Raw genomic sequence first — 19,329 nt, 5'->3', positions numbered from 1 at the left:
GTTGACGTCGGTTCTTTCTTTTTCCGGGCCAGCCAGCACAGGTCTGGACAGAGCAGTACCTTCTGTCACTTTTTGACTGAACTTTTTTGAGCGACTTTTGTTGACGTCTTTTTTGAGTCTACGACTCCTGGTGCACATAGGGATGCCCAGCTTCAGTCTTGTGGTTCCTTTAGCCGCCTGATGTCGGTTACGGATCCGCACCGCATATGTCTCCTTTGCCTGGAGCACAACCACGACCCCAAGTCGTGCTCCGACTGCTGGTCCATGGCTCCGAAGGCTTTGGGGGAGCGTTCCCGAAAGCTTCTTAAGCGCCGGAAGTCGGCTCCGCACCGTTCAAGGTCCTGGTCACCAGGAAGGATAAGGGACTGGTTACGGAGCCATCATCACTCGTCTTCCAAATCTTCGCACTCGGGTCAGGTACGTCAAAGCACATGAAGAAGTTATTATTTATTTATTTAAAACACTTGTAGAGCGCAGCTGTCACCTGGCAGGTATCCTGGCGCTGAGAGCTTACTCCTAAGCTGGAAAGCAGTGGGAGACTTTTAGGGGGATAGACGTGGCGGGGAAAAACTAGGGGAAGAGCCACGTTTTGATTCGCTTTCTGAATGGCAAGAGCTGTGGAATTTGACGAATGTCGGCGGGCAGACTGTTCCAAAGCTTAGCAGCAGCCACTCTGAAAGATCTTCCCCCGGTCCTTACCTTGTTAAATCTGGGTACCGTCACAAGGCAGGCTGTAGCGGATCGTAGATTTCTGGTGGGGATGTACCAGGAAAACATTTGTTGTAGGGATCTAGGGCCCGATCCGTGTAATGCCTTGAAGACCAAACAGAGAGCCTTAAAAGCTATTCGTTGCTTCAGAGGAAGACAGTGTAGCTCGGCTAAGGCTGCTGTGGCTGAGGATCTCCTGGTCCAACCAAGGGCCAATTTGGCTGCCGCCGACTGGACTCTTTGGAGTCTGTCCAATAGTACAGCTGGGGACTCGAGCAGGAGAGCATTACAGTAGTCAAGGCAACTAAGAATAGTACACCTGACTATCAGTGCTCGGGCCTGGGCGAGGAGTAGTGGCAAGATTTTACGTAAAGAGCGCAGAAGGGCCGAGCAGGTGGAGACTGTTTTAGTTACCTGCGTTTCCATGCTAAGGTTGTTATTAAGCATAACGCCCAGATTGCGGACACTGGTAACCGGCTGTGGTTTATCTGGGTTTTCCGGGGGCCAGAATTCCACCGGAAATGGGCGAAGGATTCGGCTTCCGGGACAGAACAGGACCTCGGTTTTAGAGGAGTTGAATTGCAGGGAATTCAAGTGCAGTCAACCGGCTGTGTCTCTTAGGCAGTCATGGAATGCTTCCATGGGGATTGAGTCTTCCCCCTCCCATGACCGGATGAGCTGGGTGTCGTCCGCGTAGTTTACTGTTTTCATTCTGTGGGTTTTGATTAAAGTGACCAGTGGTTTTAAGTAAACATTAAAAAGGATCGGACTGATGGACGAACCCTGGGGTACACCGTGAGGGACTGGGGAAAAGGCAGATTGAAAAGGGGGGAGGGATGCAGCCTGTTTCCTATCTCTGAGGTATGAATGGAACCAGAGCAGGGCAGTGCCGTCGACCCCCGCCTCTCTCAGCCTCTTTAGCAGAATCACGTGGTTAACCGTATCGAATGCGGCAGACAGGTCCAATAGGATCAAGGCCACTGCGTGGCCCCTGTCTGCACGCATACGAAGTTCTTCCATGGCTGTAAGCACTGCTGTTTCTGTGCCATGGGCTGGTCGAAATCCGAATTGGAAGTCGTCCAGAACGTGACTCTGCTCAAGATGTGTCGATAGACAGGAGCTCACCCAGCGTACCACTACTTTCGCTGGAAAGGGTAGAAGCGATATAGGTCGAAAGTTGGAAAGACACTCTGGGTTCAAGGAGGTTTTTTTCAGCAACTGGGTGATGAGTGCTTGCTTCCAGGGAGTGGGGACGAGTCCACAGCACAGAGATTGGTTGCATATCCTCCGGAGGGTGTGGAATAATTCGGTTCCACACGCTTTCCAGGTTTTAGGGGGCAGTGGGTCCAGGGGGGACCCAGAGGTGATTCCGTGTGCCAGTCTCTCGAAATCATCTTCGGGGATAGGGGGAAAGCCTGTCGAAGAAGCATCGTCATTCTTCGACTTTTTCCAATCGGTCGGCTGATGCGACGAGGGGTGTAGGTGGTGCACCTCCTGCGGCTCTGTGCGCGGAACCCAAAGAGTCGACTCTGGGTTTCCCTCCCTTCCTGGGACCCGGAGCCACTCCTGACCAGCTCCGTAAATTTTATGAGGCGATGCACTCTATCTTTGGGCAGGCCGAACCCGCCGGCCCTCCTTCAGGCCAGCGGACTCGGTTGGGGAACCGAAGCCTTCTCCACCGACTGCTCCTACACCTTAGATCCAGGCCTGAATCCGGATTGGCGTCGGTTGACCTTATTACACCTCCAACAGCACAGCTTCCTCCGGCACCGCTACCGCAGCCAACGCTGGTTGTGACCCTGGCCAGCGTCGACCCCGGGCTCCATCCTGATGTGAACCCGGAGCCAGAACGGCGACGCGGAGCAGGGTTTTTGTACCCATGTTCACTCCTGGGTTCCCTTTTCAGCCAATTTGGCTCCCAGAGGATGAGGAGGCGAACTGGGAGGGGTCAGGTGACCCTCTGACTAATCAGCTAGACTCTGAGCAGTACTGGAAAGAGGAACTAGGGGATGCCAGTGGTCTAGACACTTCCCCTGACCTTGGCATTTTGTCTTCTCCTACCGTGGCTACGGAGGAGGGAGAGTCATACTCAGTGGTGTTGCGTAGGGCGTCCGCGGCTCTCAACCTCTAGCTTCCTACGGTGGCGGTCAGGACTAACCTCCTGACAGAGGTGCTTCATCCTGGATGAGCTCAACTGGCTTTTCTGGGGATATCCAGACTACCCTCATGGACATGCTTTTTGATGGCTGTTGCCTTTTTGGCGACAAAGCGGACAACGCTATAGAGCCTTTCAAGGACTCGCGGCTATGGTCAAGGTCTTGGGCCTCTCCAGCCCCACTGCGCAGTCTGCTTTTCGCCCCTTTCGTGGCTACAGAAGGGGTACCCCACCACGTTCCGCCCAGAGCCACAGGCCGCATCACGTTTCTCAATCTTCGCGTGACTGGGGACGTGGGAACCGTCGCCTTGGCTCAGGGGGCCAGCGGGGTGGCCAGTCCACCAATTCCCTCTCGGCAGCAGCGTCCAAGCCTTCCTATTCTCAGGCCCATCAAACGCAGTGGGACGCAGGATCCACCATCACCTCCCCCACTGGTGCACCATCATGTTGGACAGGTGGGTTTTGCAGATAGTCAGTGTAGGAGAGTAGGGTCTGCAATCCTATGGTCACCCCAGATTTTTGCTTTTTGCTTCACTGGTTTACGACTTTCCCTGGCTGTGGGCCTGCTTATCAGACCCACAGCCTAGCTGTTCTCTCTCTAAATTGACATCCATGTACTTTAGGTGCATTTACCAATTGGTATTGGGTCACTCTTGTGTACCATAGGTACCCAGGGCATAAGTGCACCCAAGGCCTACCAGGGGCTGCAGCATGTATTGTGCAACCCCTGGCTGGCCATCTAAACAGACACAACTGGCTGGTAACACAGCAGGGGCAAGGTGGTGTAATCACCCTTTGCTTTAGATATAGTATACCTATATCTAACCCTAAAATGGACACATATCCTCCTATAAGTCACTCCTATGGCAGGCCTTAACAATCCTGGAGGCACAGTGCTTGGAATTATGTGAGATGGTGCTCTAGCATAAGCTGAGCCTGTCTGCAGCTTTCGGAACCAAGTCCTTTAGCTGTTTCCATGATAGCGCTTTACCATATACTCTTAAGTGCATTATAATTCTCTCTGTTGCTAACTTTGGCATAGCATTATCAAAACATGTCGAGTAAGGTGTCATACGAATAGGAATACTACCCCCTCGCCAGTTCTGGCGAGGGGGTAGCATTCCACCCTTTTAGAGGGACACGACATGTATGTAACTGAAAACCCTGGTTAAAGTTAACTCGAGCCTCAGCATCACAAAATGGATGCTGCCACCACAGACACGAGTCTGACCTCCTGTTGCTGGGAGTCCTTCCAGCGAGGGAGGCCTGGACAAAGGGTTTCCTGCCTTGGTAGGTGCTAGCACCACCCCAGACAGGATTTTGTGTATTGAGGTAGGACAGGCTAAAAGGAATGAGACATGCCTTGGGCACACAATGTGTCCCTGTGAATACCCCGGTTCAAACCAGTTGCTGGGGCACTCCAGCCCCAGCTCTGGCGCGAAACCGGACAAAGGATAGGGGGTGTAACCACCCCCCTTCCTGGTCCCACCCATAGGAGGGACCTAGTCACAGTACAGCCCCCTTTAGGAGAATAAAGGTAGGAGCTGGCCCCATTCCAAATTAGATTAATCCTGATTTGAAACTACAAAGAAGAAACTCTGGACTTCGACGTTCTGCTCCACAGAAGACTGAAGAAAATCTCCCTTGTGGCCAAGGAGTGACCACCCTGCACAAGCAGGCACCATCAAGCGTCCTAGCGGTTCACTTTGTCGTCCTTCCCGGTGGAACCAGACTTCAAAGCCCGACGAGACCCGGACTTCCAGACCTCTCCGACCTCTACCTACATCTGGGGCACAGCTGAGATCCGTGGGTGCGACGAGACATGTGGGACCGGCCATCTTGGAGAAACTGCACTTCGCTTCCAGCACGACTTCAGAGGCATCCTCGAGAAAGTGCTTTGGGGATTGAGAAGCCCCAGCCCCGAGCAGCTCTTGCACAGAAGATCAGCCCTCCAGCATCCACGAGATCTGTGTGGGGCCCTTTTGCTTGATTGGTGCTCGACGCGTTGTCTGGTCACTTGCTGGCTGGCTAGTGGCCTCCTAGACGACGATCCACGAAATCTACACCGCTGGTGTAGTTGCTCCAGACTGGCCCTGGCTTCCTTCCAAAAGAGAAGCACCCTGGACCCTCCTGGTCCGCACCAGATGCCATCTCCACTCACTGCGTGGGTTGCCTTTGCCAAGGCCTGTTGACTCCGGATCCGACACCGCCGACAGCGAGAGCCTGCGTGTGACAGCTCGTGCCTCCATCCTTGTCGTCAAAGCCACCTCCTGGTCCACGTGGCTACCGAGTCAAGCGTCCACTCTTCACCTGATCGCGACAACAGCATCTGGTTCCTTCCTGTTTCAAATCCGGTCACTGGCTAGTGACTGTGAATATTGTCCCCTCTGCTTTCAGTTCTCCATCTTCCTCGTTCCACCCTTGGATCGCTCCGGACATCTTGCACCTGGTCGCCTGCAGCATCTTTTCTTCAAGGCTCCATTGACTTCAACGCGGAAACCCGACGCACTTTCAAACCTATGCACCCGCAGCCCGTGGGTGAGGTAACGAGAGCAGTTCGGTGTTCAAGGGTAGATTGACTCTCCTAGTGTCCAGGTATCCTGTCGTTGTAGCCTTAACCAGTTGGAACTGTCTTTTACTAACCTTTTCGTAATTTGTAGTGTCCATTGACTTTGTTACGCATCTTGCGTGTGAGTTCACACTCTGCACACGCGTCCCGTGGGCCTCCTGCCCCTTACCTAAGGTTAGGGTAGTGTAGTCCCAGCGATCCTACAGCCTCTGGACAGCTCCATTCCTTCTATCGATCTCCTTATACCATTTACTTAGTATATGGTTTGTCATGCCCCTAGGGCACTATTGTAATTTGTGCAACTTATCGTATTTTTCTCAAGTCTTGTCATGTGCTTAGCCCTCTGATCTCATAAAGAGTTCAGAGGTGTTTTGTTAGTAATAAATATCTTGTTTATTTTCATAACAACCTGTGTGCTGTCCTTTCACTTGGTATTCAAGGGATTATATGTGGTAAAACAGCTGGCTTCACATGCCAAAAGAGTTTAGCCTAAGACTGCTTTGTCCATGCTACCATTAGGATAGCTGGTCTATAAGGTTGACTTACAACCAATCACCATAAGGGTTGTTTGGACTGATACAAGGTGGTCACTAGAACTAGTGAACATCATATACCAGGCCAACGTCTCACAGCTCTTCTATGTCCTAGTTCCTGTTATGCACGAGTACAAAGGATGCTTGTCAATATTCTTTCTCTCAAAGTTCCTTGTTGCTGTACCTTGTTCTTTTCTTGGCATGGGTGGTCTACTCTGCTGACCCTTTCTCTTCTATGCCACTGCATGGTCTGTTTTTACTTTGCTTCTGCCCTGCACTGAGCTGTTGTTGCCTTTGCTTTTGGGCACTGTTTTTGTGCTTTGTTGGGAACATTGTAAAGTACTACAGGAGTTTGACCCGTAAACCACGTTGGGATTAGGGTAGATAATCAGAATAAACAAACAATATCCCAACTGGTATTACTATAAAAGCGATTAAACATGTACGCGTAAAGCATTACGTGGGCTAAACAAAAGACAGGGGTCCTACTCTTCAAAAGGTACAGGACACTTAATAGACTGCAGTCTTAAAAATGTAATCCCTTTGGGACATGATCATACCACATAACTAAATGCTTAAATCATAAACATTTGCCACACCACACAATCACCCAATGGCCAATCAATCCAAAAAATGCAAAAGTTTATTTTTCAATGTTTCATAAAATTATTAAAATCAAGTTTGAGCTGTTAGCTCTCAATAAAAATCACAAGATCACAATGTACTGTATTCTCCTTCAGGTTATAACAAATGCTCTCTTTTCAAAGCTATTCATCACATAATAAAGTTCAACAGAGACAGAGCATCATAAAAATAACAATATGCATACAAAACATTTATACAAAACCATACATGTAAATACAATTCATTGTACACAAATAAAATGACCAAGAAGCGACGCGTTTCGGTTGGATTAAAGGTCCAACCACCTTCATCAGGCACAATAACAACAATTTAAAAAGGTCCCCGCACTTTGAATCTATTAAAAGAAGGAGGAAGAGAAGATGTATTTGTAAGCTTATTCTTCATTTTGTAATACAATCTTATTCACTTTACACAATACAGTACATAGAAATAAACATATACATCTAGGATCATTGGCCCTACACTCACTCCCTCTGTCACAACTCGGGTCACGAGTTACTATTCAACAGAGGATTTCATAAACATGTGACTCTATATCCCTCATAGGGAACCCACTAGCAACGCAGATTCTAAACACCTCACAGGTATCCCTGCATCTCACACGCTGAACAATCATTGGCAATTTATTATTGCACTATTGCTGGGGCCAACCACCTCCACTATTTTATGGCAAACTGGGGATACATCCTCATATGTGGTCACACATATTGAAGACTCACTATGTTTATCATAAATTTTAAGCACTGATAAATAACCCTTGTGCCCTTTCAATTATCAGCAACAGAATCTCATCTCCCATTTTTACAACCCGCAATAAGTCATGGCGAATGCACCCACCTTCTTTTCAATTAGGGATGACGGTGCTTGGGGCAATACTGGGATGACAATAAAATCCTCAATCTCATGAGATAAAATGTCTCTAAGGGGAGAAAAAGGGAGGTCATGACGGGGCGGAGCTTGCCAGCGCCGATGGCGGACGCTCGATAGAGGAGTTCCGCGCCATCACCCACACTATCCGGCAATTATCCTTGACCTACGGAGCCTGAGGCGAAATAACGGAGGCGGACGTCAGCTGGAGGCCCCCGCCGCCGGCATCGAGTACCTTTTTCGCTTCCCGGCGATCCGGAGGAAGCTTCTGAAGCATCGGACATCCCGCGGCTCTGGGCCGCGGAGCAGCGGGCTCGAGTTGTTGGCTCCCCGGCGTGCGTCAATCGACGTGCGGCAGACTCGCTTGGCGGCGGCCCGGCGGTGACTGGCTGCTGAAGACGGACGGGGCACATGTCTGTGCCCCGGGTGAGGAGGCTCCCCCAACACACTCTGGCCACCCTGGCTGCTAGATTTGACTTGCGTTGCGAGCTCTGCCAGCAATTGTGCTCACGGGGGCATGGAGGGTACCTGCGAGGCCTAACGATGTCGGCCTATTGATATCCTGGGCAGGCACAGTGCACACGGGGCCGTCTGGGCTCGGAGCGGGACCCTTGTGGGCACCGGCCCTTGCAGCGAATCCGGACCTTGCACCCTCTGGGACTGCCCTGGTGGGAGCAGTGGTGGGCCACGTGAAAGGGGAGGCACAGCGCGCTCAGGAGCCTGCCATCCTCCTGCTGCTGCTCATTGACTGGCCATGCTGAGATTCTCGGGGGAGACACCTGGAACTGCTGCTGACCCCCTTATGCTGAACACAACTTGGGGAGTCGCCCTCTAGCCCCCACAGCATATCGGCGGGGATATAACCTGGTGGCGCGGAAGGACGCTGTCAGCGGTTCTGCGACGTGGGAGGCGCTGCGTGGCCTTGGCGATCCGCTACGGTGAGGCCCTACTCGTGCTGCTGCTGGGACCGCACGGGCGGTGAGTGGCTCTACCCCTGAAGCGGACCCTGCCTCCCTGGTGAGTGGTGACCGACCTAAGCTCCTAGTGAATCTGCGTGGCAACATGGAGAAGGGGGACAAGACCCAAACCAAACTCCCCTTTGAACAGCGCCAAACTAAAGCCTCTGACTCTCTGGAGCCGGCGCCAGCACAGACGCCCAAGGGTGCAGACGGCTCCATGTACTCTGACATAAAAGAACTGCTGGTCACAATGGAAAAGGGCCTACAAGACAGCATGGCGTCAATTGGGAATATAATTGACTCCCTGACTTACCGCATGGACCGCATGTCCGAGAGAGTGGACAAGCACGCGGAACGACTGGATATGTCGGAGAGACGTCTGACCGAAGTTGAGGAGGCTCAGATGGAGCTGGAAAAAGACCGCAAACAAATGGACAAACTCCTTCAGGTCATACAAGACAGGTCAGAAGATTTGGAAGCCCGCTCGCGGCGTTCTAATATACGCATCACTGGAATTTCGGAGACGACACCCACGGGGAAAATGGAGCACTTTGTGGAAAAACTCTTGCTTACACTACTGGGTGATGATGTCTTTTCGCCTATGTTCATAGTGGAGAGGGCGCCCCGCACGCTGGGCCCGCGCCCGGGAGCCCCTCCGAGGCCAATCATCGCCAAGTTATTGAACTACAGGGACAGAGACACGGCGCTGCGGATTGCCCGAGAGAAGGGGAAGCTGCAGTATGAAGGCGCATCCAGCGAGGTTACGGATTAACCGGCAGGGTCACTCCCACTTCTTCACTGACCTGAAAGACCTGCAAAAAGCCCTGAAAACGTGGACCAAGGAGCAGAAGAGCAACCCCAGGAGACCAGAGTGGGGAGCGAAATGGCAGCCAGCTGGACGACCAGGACTAGAAGTCTCGCACGCTCCAGAGGTTTCCCTCTCAATCTGAGTAGTGTGAGGCCTATAAGTTGACCTGGTGCTGAAGTCCGCACCTACGGGACCTCAGTTTGCTGATGCGCAGGGAGGCATGAGTACCCAAGTCATCCAGGAGAGGCATGGCGATCTGTGACCTGGTGAGATCTTTCCATTTGTATATTGCTACTTGTCAACCTGAGATAGGACTTGGAGTGCTCTGTGATTGCATATGCCTCTTGGTATAGTACACAATAATGCACTTTACGGGCGGGGCCGTGGATGTGGCGGCTCACCAGGTGGGGGGAGTTTAAGAGACACGCTGATTCTGCTATGGCTCTAGTGGTACAACTTACAAGTGGTGATGGTGCTAGGGGCGACACTGATGTAATCTTGCACCGGAAGCACTACTGGTTTGTTTTTCTAATTTGTTTTTTTCCTGGCAACCTCGGCCCTTGCGCAGTATGCACTAATGGTCCTCTTGGGGGCCTTTTTGGGTTATTCGGGATTGTTTGTGGGGGGGAGGTCTTTCCATGCTAGGCCATGTTGGGGTTGGTCTGCTGTAGGTGGGGGGAGGGAATGGGCATTGTTTCAATTGGGGGGGGGGGGGGGGGGGGGGGTTCTGTTTTATTGCATTGCACAGGAGGGGGTATGTTGGGGGGATTGAGACTGTGGTTATATCCCAGGTTGAGCAAACTAGACTGGTACACTGATAGAAGATCTGCGTGCTCTACACTAGGCATACTATGTCAATATGACCGACTCACCTGAAGCGCAGGGACCTGCTCAGACGGCCACCATACGCGCACTCACATGGAATGTCAGGGGGCTGAATTATTTCAGGAAGTTGAGGAAAGTGCTGAGTTATTTAAAGAGACAGAATATTGACATAGCGTTGATGCAGGAAACTCATTTACTGCTCTCTAGCAGTATGCCACGCAGTAGAGGTCTGGAGGGACACATAGCTGCAGCGGGATTCACAACACATGCCAGAGGAGTCATTATATGGGTCAACCCGGGGCCGAAAATTATGCTGCAGACACTAAGAGCCGACCCAGATGGTAGATATGTCATAGCGTCCTGTAGGGGCATGGGGATGGATCTGCTGGTGGTTAATACTTATGGTCCTAACCATGATGACCCGGAATTCTATGTTTCGCTTGCTGCAGTGATTGGTGCATATGACACGCTCCTAATACTATTGTGCGGGGACTTCAACCTGACGCTTAAACCAGACCTGGACAGGTCGACCGGCCCTCCGCGTCAGCCGTCGGCTGCAGCACAAATGCTGACTGCTAGACTTCTTGCCCTTGACATGGAGGATGTATGGAGAAGCAGGCATGCGGCCCCGGGGGGGTTTACCCACTACTCTGCTTACCATGGAGTCCACACTAGAATAGATTACTGGTTTGCTACCCCGGGGGTGATCCGCAGTGTCAGTAATTGCAAGGTCCTGCCGCGCCCGCTGTCGGACCACTCCCCCATATTGTTGGTCTTGACGACCCCGACTAGGAAGATCCCCCCCCCTTTCACGTCGCGTTTTCCGCCATACTCGCTCCTGGACCCTGTCTTTAGAGTGGAACTGGCTGAGGCGATTGACCTCTTTTTTGAAAAAAATGTAGGATCAGTGGAGGACTTTCAAACGGTGTGGGAGGCGTTTAAAGTTTACATACGGGGCATCGCTATGTCTAAACACTCCAGCGTCCTGAAGGCCATAAGGCGCTGATTGTCGGACTTAGAAAGCCAGCTGCAGGCTCTTGAGATGCGGCACCTGAGCCATCCAAATGCTGCCACTGAAGGGGAAATCAAAAATCTTCTTGCGGAATACCACGACGAGGCAGACAGGGAGGTGAAACACTTGGGACAATACACCACTGCCCACACTTATGGTGAGGGTGAAAGGCCTGGCTCGGTCCTGGCTAACATCCTTAAAGGCAGAAGGGGAAAGCCGGTGATCACAGAGCTGAAAGCTTCTGATGGCGAGTATGCCACAGATGAGGCAGATATTGCTAACATCTTCCGAGACTATTACTCGGACTTGTACTCCTCGAGGAGTGGATTACCTGGAACATATAAAGCTCCCGTTCCTTACCAACTCACAGAGAGAATTCCTCCTGTTTCTGATACAACACGACGAGATTAGGGAGGCCCTGGCCTCCATGCGCTCGGGCAGCGCGACTGGCATAGATGGTCTAACGGTTGAGTTCTACGAAACGTTCCAGGAACAACTGCTACCGCATATCTCCACCCTGATAAGTGACATTTGTATTCAGGGTAGTATGCCGGGCTCTATGACGGAGGCAATGATAGCCACTATACTTAAACCAGATAAGGCACACGACGAGTGCGGATCCTACCGACCGCTGTCGGTATTGAATGTAGACTCTAAGGAGCTATATGCCAAAATCCTAGCTACAAGACTTGCGCTGTTAGCCCCCGAGTTGGTAGCCCCAGAGTAGGCGGGATTTATACCCAGCAGAAATTTGATGTATAATGTGCAAACGGTACTGGGCACCATTCAGCATGTCAGGCAAGACGTTAAGGCCATGGTGATATTCCTTGATATGGGAAAGGCGTTTGATTCGGTGGAATGGCCGTTCCTAATCCAGGTGTTGCGAAGGATGGGGCTGGGAGAGCCCTTCCTACAGATGGTGGGCGCCCTTTACAAAGGACCCTCGGCTAGAGTACGGGTTGGTAATGCGGTATCGCAGCCCCTCTACATCGGCAGGGGTACTCGCCAAGGATGTCCCCTATCCCCGTTGCTGTACGCCCTGGCGGCAGAACCGCTGGCTTGTGCACAGAGAGTACCATGGTCACGAGGTCATATGATTCCCGACCTACAAAATTACGTTCTCAATGTATGCTGATGACACGCTGCTTTATGTTCATGACCCTGCGACGAACCTGTCCCCTCTGCTGAGAGAGGTGGTCCACTTTGGGGCGCTCTCTGGTCTTAGTCAACTGGGCCAAATCTGTTGTCTTACCGCTCACACCTGCAGCAAGGCAGGTAGAGATGGAATACCCGCTCCAGTGGTCTGAAGACCCGATTCGGTACCTTGGAATACAACTCCATACAGACCCGGAGCTGCTAATTAGCCAAAATTACGGGAGAGCAGTTAGCAAACTCGAAGATGACGTACTGCTCTGGAGTAAACTGCCGCTCTCTTTGATGGGCCGCATAGCCATTATGAAAATGGTAGTCTTGCCGAGATTCCTCTTCCTATTTAATGCCATCCCGATAGTCCTGTCCAAGGCTTTTTTCCAGCGGCTGACAAGTCTTATGATTAGCTTAGCGTGGGCTGGGAACCAGCCCAGAGTCAGATGGTCGATCCTCACACTGCCCTACAGCATGGGAGGCCTGGGCGCCCCAGACCTTGAACTTTATTATAGAGTGGCACAGGCGTCGCATCTGCGCACTTGGGTGCATGGAGATAAGATGATCCCGCATGTTCGTATGGAGCAACTCTTTGCTCACCCGCACCCGGCTACGATCTGCCTACCTATGGACCGTAGAATCGGAATGCTAGACTCTATTACTGCCACTAACCATGCGTGGCACTCGCTTTTACAGAGACAGGGGGGAGCGCTGCTATATTCACCAGACATGCCCCTGGAGTGGATGCTCTGGCTATCGCCCTTGAAGGAGAAGGGTGTCACTAGGGCACTGGAGAAAAATCGGTTTAAGCTGAGCGTGCGACCTCTTTCATGATGGAGTGGCCAAAACCTGGGATCAAGTGGGTGGCGACTGCAGTGAAGTACCTATGATGCAGCGCTTCCAATTCCACAGGGTGCGTATTGCTCTGTCGGAGTTGCTTGGCGCGGATATGGCGGAGCCGCCAGAAGTACTAGAACTGACATATGCCATCAAGACCAAGGAGCCTCGCAAACTCCTCACGAATCTTCACAGGATAGCTAGGTCGAAGGGAAAACATCAGTTAATGAAAGCGAGATTGGCATGGAAAAGAGACCATGAGAATGTGCTAAATGACGTGGTATGGCGGTACTGCTGTGAAAGCACGAGGCGGATCTCGAGGAATGGGCGACACAAGTTGATACACTTTAAATTCCTGCAGAGGATCTACTATACCCCGGAGAGACTTCACAAACTGCGGACTGTGAACCATGCCACGCCGCTAATGCCGATTTCATGCACCTGGCATGGCACTGCCCGGGAGTCCAGATTTTCTGGAGCGATGTCTTCTCGGAAATGAGCAGGATCCTGGAGGTAGACTTGACCCCGGAATCTGGTTTGGCTCTCATAGGCAACTCGAAGCGATTACCAGTCGCTATTCGTAGGCTCACGGATATGGGGATGTTACTGGCCAAGAGAGTAGTGGCGCACTGCTGGATGAGAGGCCCGCTCCCTACCAAAACTAGATGGGCGCGAGACATGTTGTATTGTAGCACTCAGGCGGAGCATTATAGTGAATTGCTGCCCCCAAAGAGCCGCCCTAGGAACTTTTGGACCTTGTACCATACTTATTTAAGCATGGCGGAGCGGGAGGTGGCCTCAAGTCAGGGGACGGAAACGCTGGGCCAGCAGACTCACAGTGTCCAGGAACCGGACCAGCGAACAGTTGAGCTGGAGGGGCACATACAGGACTCGGAGACTGCCTCAGGGAATTCGGCGGAGGGGGAATGAGAGATGAGTTGGAATAACGACCGGGATGGCAACGCAGGCACAATGCATCCCTCACGGGTGGCTGAGATACTGATGCTGTTGCGGACACACTAACTGGGGCAGCGCCAATGGGGCACTGGGGTGGCTTCGGCGAGTGTTCAGAGTGGAACTGGGTTGTAACACTGGATGTGACCTCCATATGGCAAGTACATCTTTTACACGCACTGTGCTTGCAACGAAGACGGGGTGGGGGGGGTTCCATGAGTGTTTGGTACAGTTTATCTAGCTGGAATGCGACGACATTAGACTATACACACAGCGTAAGCATGGAAGGGAGGGTGAGTGGGATTGAGCTGATGGAGGGATGAAGGAAACCATGTACAATAGCTATGCTATGCTCATTCGGAAAGGATTACTGTTGGGTCAGCCTTCCCCTCGTGGGCTACGCTGCCAGACCTCCGGGTTGTCGGCTGGTGGGCTGTGTCAATATATGACTGGTTTTCATTTTATATATGCATAATGCGGCCGGCCCTTGAGGTTGTAGGCTGAGGGCTGTGTCTTTGATTTTTGTGCCAATAAAGGTTTTGTAAAATTAAAAAAAAAGGAAAAAAAGGGAGGTCATATATATTCTGCCTACCCAGTTCATAACGCTATCGCATTTATGTCAATGAAAAACCTACCTATAGAGTGCCTCTGGACGAAAAGATATTATCTTGGGCGATTGACTTCTATAATAAAACCACAACGATTCTGTAATTATTAAGGTGCTCATTTCTGTTAACATGGTTTCCTAAATCTGCTTTGCGCTGTCATTACCTGATAAAGTAAGCCGAAAATGCCCAATGTTGTGGTCCTGATATGGAAAGTTATAAAATAGCCTTTAATTCTAATGTAGGCTCCTTCAGAAACAACCCACTCTAATTCGGAGGGAAGCTCGTGCCCGTAATGTGTGTTAATAAACCGCTGCCGGGGTCCTAAACAAGATAGAAACACAATAAATCTGCCTGATGAGCCCCGTTCATCCACTGCACATTAAGAAGCATTTCCTAATGTAAATCAATGCCTCTAAATCGATACCTCTGTGGCGAATAATCATAAAAAGCCACTTTTTCCTATTCGTTAGTAAAGCTGTTAGGCTGACATAGCGGCATTAATCACAAATCGAGTACTATACAATGGCTGCAGGTCAGCATTATAATTAAAATCTGAAATATGCGCCACCTCAATAACTGCCCCATTACTCCTTAGAAGCTATACATTCTCTTCTTACCGGGACTCAATAATCTGTCTTTACTATATAAATAGTGGGTCATGTTAAAAAAAGTTTTTTAGACTATGTCTCAGCAAAACTAATAAAAAACCATTAAAAAAAAAAAAACGATATGTCCGCATACATATTTGCGAATGTGACATATCGTTTTTTTAAATGTTTTTTTTAATTAGTTTTCCTACAACAACTCGATCCTGAAGATGATCCTAACTTAAGGGGATCGAAACGCCGTTGTCCAATCAGCGCAATACATGGCGCATCCCCCAGTGTGGCTCATCCAAATCAATCCATCAAATCTGAAAAAAATGTTTGCATTGTAAATCATTTGGAGCCACATTGTTTTCTTGACTCACTGTATATATTTAAGCACCTTTATTTTATGCGCCGTTTATGCTGATCACAATTGTCACTTGCGTCTCCACCTTTGTGTCACTTGCACCTGCCGAGCACCAAGTCTAATTCCGGTTGTTTTGTTATTCATTTACGGACAGTGCTGCTACAACTATATAGCTCTCTTTTCTTTAATTATACGATGCCATGAGCACGTTTCAAAACGAATTGAGTCTCCTTGTTTCTGTCCACGTAATGCTTTACGCATACATATTTAATCGCCGTTATAGTAATACCAGTTGGGATATTGTTTGTTTATTTTGTTGGGAAAATTGCCATGACACTTCCTGCACCAACCCAAACATTTACTTCCTAACTGGTCGTTCTTCTTGAACCTGTGTTCCTTGAGCACACTCTTTGGGTTCATTTGTACTGAGGTTTGGTACACCTTACGGATTCTTTCTGGGAGTTTCCTTCTCGCGAGCCAGAATGAGGTTCCAGCTCCTTGGGGGTTTGTTATCCCTTGCACTCTTGAGTGGGGAAAATAATGCCTCTGGTGACTTAGGGATCCTCACTATTGATGTCAAAGGAGTTGACTGGACACAGGTTGTCCCTTGGACAGTGGCAATTTCTTTTTGCTTGTGGAATTTTCTCTTTCCCTCACTTATATTCCTCTGGAAAATGTCAGTTTTTTTCTCCTACTTAGTCATGGTGAACTATGGGTTTCTTGCTGTGTTTCAATTATACCTTCCGGCCCTTTTATGGGTCCTGTCTCCTATAAACACATTTCTTATGTGGCCTTGACGCTTATTTTTCTGTGTCCGCTGCCTCTCTGGCTGTTACTCTTGTTTTTATACTGATCGGTTAGTTGTGGCTTTGGTCTTTCCACACTTGTTACTCTGTCTTTCTCCACGGCTCCAACCCCGCCCCCCCCCTTCCACCCCCTTCTTTCTGTCTTATTTTCTTTTTTTAAGATGGAGACTGGTTGTCTAAAAAAGCATCCCCTGTGTTGGCTTTTGTTTAACTTGTTATTTTACAGTCCTGGATAGTAGTCTTCGTTGTTTTATTCTAGCAGGTTGTTTTTCACCAGCTGCTTCCTTTTTTGGTCATCTCTCGGCCACCTGATTGCCACCATTCAGTCTGTAGTGTTTTACGTCTGATTGCTTTTCTTCTGGGTTGTGTGATATCTTCCCCTTCCTCTATTCTTTTAGGTGGAACAATTTCTGTTGCCGGCCCGCTGCTATTACATTTCTGCCAATGACCACTGTTGTGAATGTCTCTATGTACCCTTCTTGCCCCGTCCGCGAATGGTCCCTTTACATTGGGGATACTCAACGGTGTTATGATTAGCTGAAGTTTTCTTTTAACCCATCTTTATTCTTCTGCCTTCTGTCTTTTCCTATGTTTTCTACTATATTTCTGATGGGGTCTCCTTCACCTGCCTTTACGACCGCAGGTCAGTATGTATGTATGTATGTATGTATATATATATATATATATATATATATATATATATATATATATATATATATATATATATATATATATATATATATATATATATATATATATATATATATATATATCTCTGTCCTTCATATTCTATTTTGTTGACAGCAGTCTTGTGCATATCCTGTGTATATTCCCAATTTTGTTTAAGAGCTGCTACTTATGTAACCTGCGTGACTGCAGTCTTAGTTCTATCACTAAACACGTAGCTCCTTTTCACCCTCTGTCTAGTTTAACTCTCTGATGTGTTTGTAAATTCAGTCTGTCCACGTTTTGCAATACCAGCTCAACAGGTGCAGGGCTCTCAAATTGTAAGATGCATTAAAAGTGAGAACTAATTACCATGCTTGACGTCAACACAAGAAGTGATAGGAGAGAAATGTTAAATATATCTAGAACACCCAAACCCTCATAAAATCGACTAATTACTAATATGATTGGTGCAGCAGCACTTCTATAAATCTAAAGTAGATCCTTAGCAACTAAAGTGACCTGTAGGAAATCTCCCTATGCAATCTTGTGAAAGGTGTCAATTGGAATTATTTCTTTATTCCCCGCCCACCTCCCCATCCACTTGGTTTCCAGGATTGAGGCCATAGCCCTATTTATTCAAACAAAAAATCGTAAAAATTATTCTGTACGCAGACCCCAGTGCTGAAGAGTATTTTTTCTGACTTCACCAATTAAAGTTTTTAATTAAACAACTGTTAGATTTTTATTTTGTTACATCTATGATTATAACACCATAAGCTTCATCCCAATTATTTTCAGAGAGAAAAATGTAAGTACTCCCGAAGCCAAGCGTGCGCCCCCACCCGCCAACAAGTAGTTACATAATGTAGAGCCACGGCCAATAGATCAAGGGAACCACGGGTTGAAAAAGTTTGGGAACCACTGCATTGCATGTTTCCTCCTTAACTATTTGTGATGCCACATTGGAACCTTAACTTGGGCTCAACATTCCTTATGTGGGCATCCTTCAAGCTAGCATAGTTACTCCCTGTGCCTCTTGCATTTAAAAGCTGTCTTGCTCATTGTGATTTTCAGATTGTTGTGTGAGTAAACTAAAGCACACTTTTAGGTGGATAAATTGGTGTTGGGATTCGAATGGCCTTCTTAAGGAAGGTTGCGACTCCCACGTTAGGCAGTTAATCACTGTGAGGAAATGGGATGTATAGTGTGCATTTGGTTTTGCAACTAAACCATGTAATACACTAATCAACTCCTTTAGGGCCTTTTGGTTTGGTCTGTCACACCCTCAGCTCAATCCTGGGTAGCTGTAGCACTGAGCAACAATGCTTTCACAGAGGAACAAGTGTTTAGCATCTAAACAGAACCAAAACAATAAAAGAAGAAATCGACATGACTCCCAAAAAATCCAACACCAATTTATAACGAGCATTTGCAATGCAATAGGTCTCGCATTAATTACGTTTGAGCTATTGGCATTGCTAAATATTGCAACACCAATTTCAACAAAAGTCTAAAAAATTGTAGGCCAAAAAAAGTGTATTTATTTTTGTAGCAATGGTGGCATGCTGCGCTTTAGATGAATATGTTTTAAAGTAAAGTGTGCCATACTGCGATTGCTACAATAGTTAATTGTGGATGCGTTCACAATTGATATGTGCGCTGATGGTGTGTGTGCCTGTAGAAATTGTGCACTTACGGCTGGTGGTGTGTGTGAGAAGTTGGCCTGATATATGATGCTCACTAGTTCTAGTGATCACCTTGTATCAGTCCAAACAACCCTTATGGTGATTGGTTGTAAGTCAACTTTATAGATCAGCTATCCTAATGGTAGCATGGACAAAGCAGTCTTAGGCTAAACTCTTTTGGCATGTGAAGCCAGCTGTTTTACCACATATAACCCCCTTGAATACCAAATGAAAGGACACCACACAGGTAGTTATGAAAATAAACAAGATATTTATTAACTAACAAACACCTCTGAACTCTTTATGAGATCAGAGGGCTAAGCACATGACAAGACTTTTAAGAAAAATACGTTTAAGTTGCACAATTACAATGTTGCCCTAGGGGCACAACAAACCATATACTAAGTAAGTGGAAGGTGAAAGTCGATAGAAGGAATGGAGCTGTCCAGAGGCTGTAGGATCGCTGGGACCACACTACCCTAACCTTAGGTAAGTAATAGGAGGCCCACGGAACGCGTGTGCAGAGTGTGAACTCACACGCGAGATGCGTAACAACGTCTATGGACAGTACAGTTCAAGTAAAAAGTGAGTA

General features: G+C 48.8%; 1 protein-coding gene across 4 annotated transcripts in view; it reads left to right on the top strand.

Annotated features, from left to right (window-relative positions):
• The window catches only part of USP9X (ubiquitin specific peptidase 9 X-linked), a 1,749,911-nt gene that overhangs the window by 903,635 nt on the left and 826,947 nt on the right, over positions 1–19,329 (top strand). The window lies entirely within an intron of this gene.

The sequence above is a fragment of the Lissotriton vulgaris genome, chromosome 8 (genome assembly GCF_964263255.1).
Source record: "Lissotriton vulgaris chromosome 8, aLisVul1.2, whole genome shotgun sequence".
NCBI lineage: Eukaryota > Metazoa > Chordata > Amphibia > Caudata > Salamandridae > Lissotriton > Lissotriton vulgaris.
The sequence above is the reverse complement of the archived record's forward strand: the minus strand, read 5'-3'. Positions and strand labels throughout refer to the sequence as shown.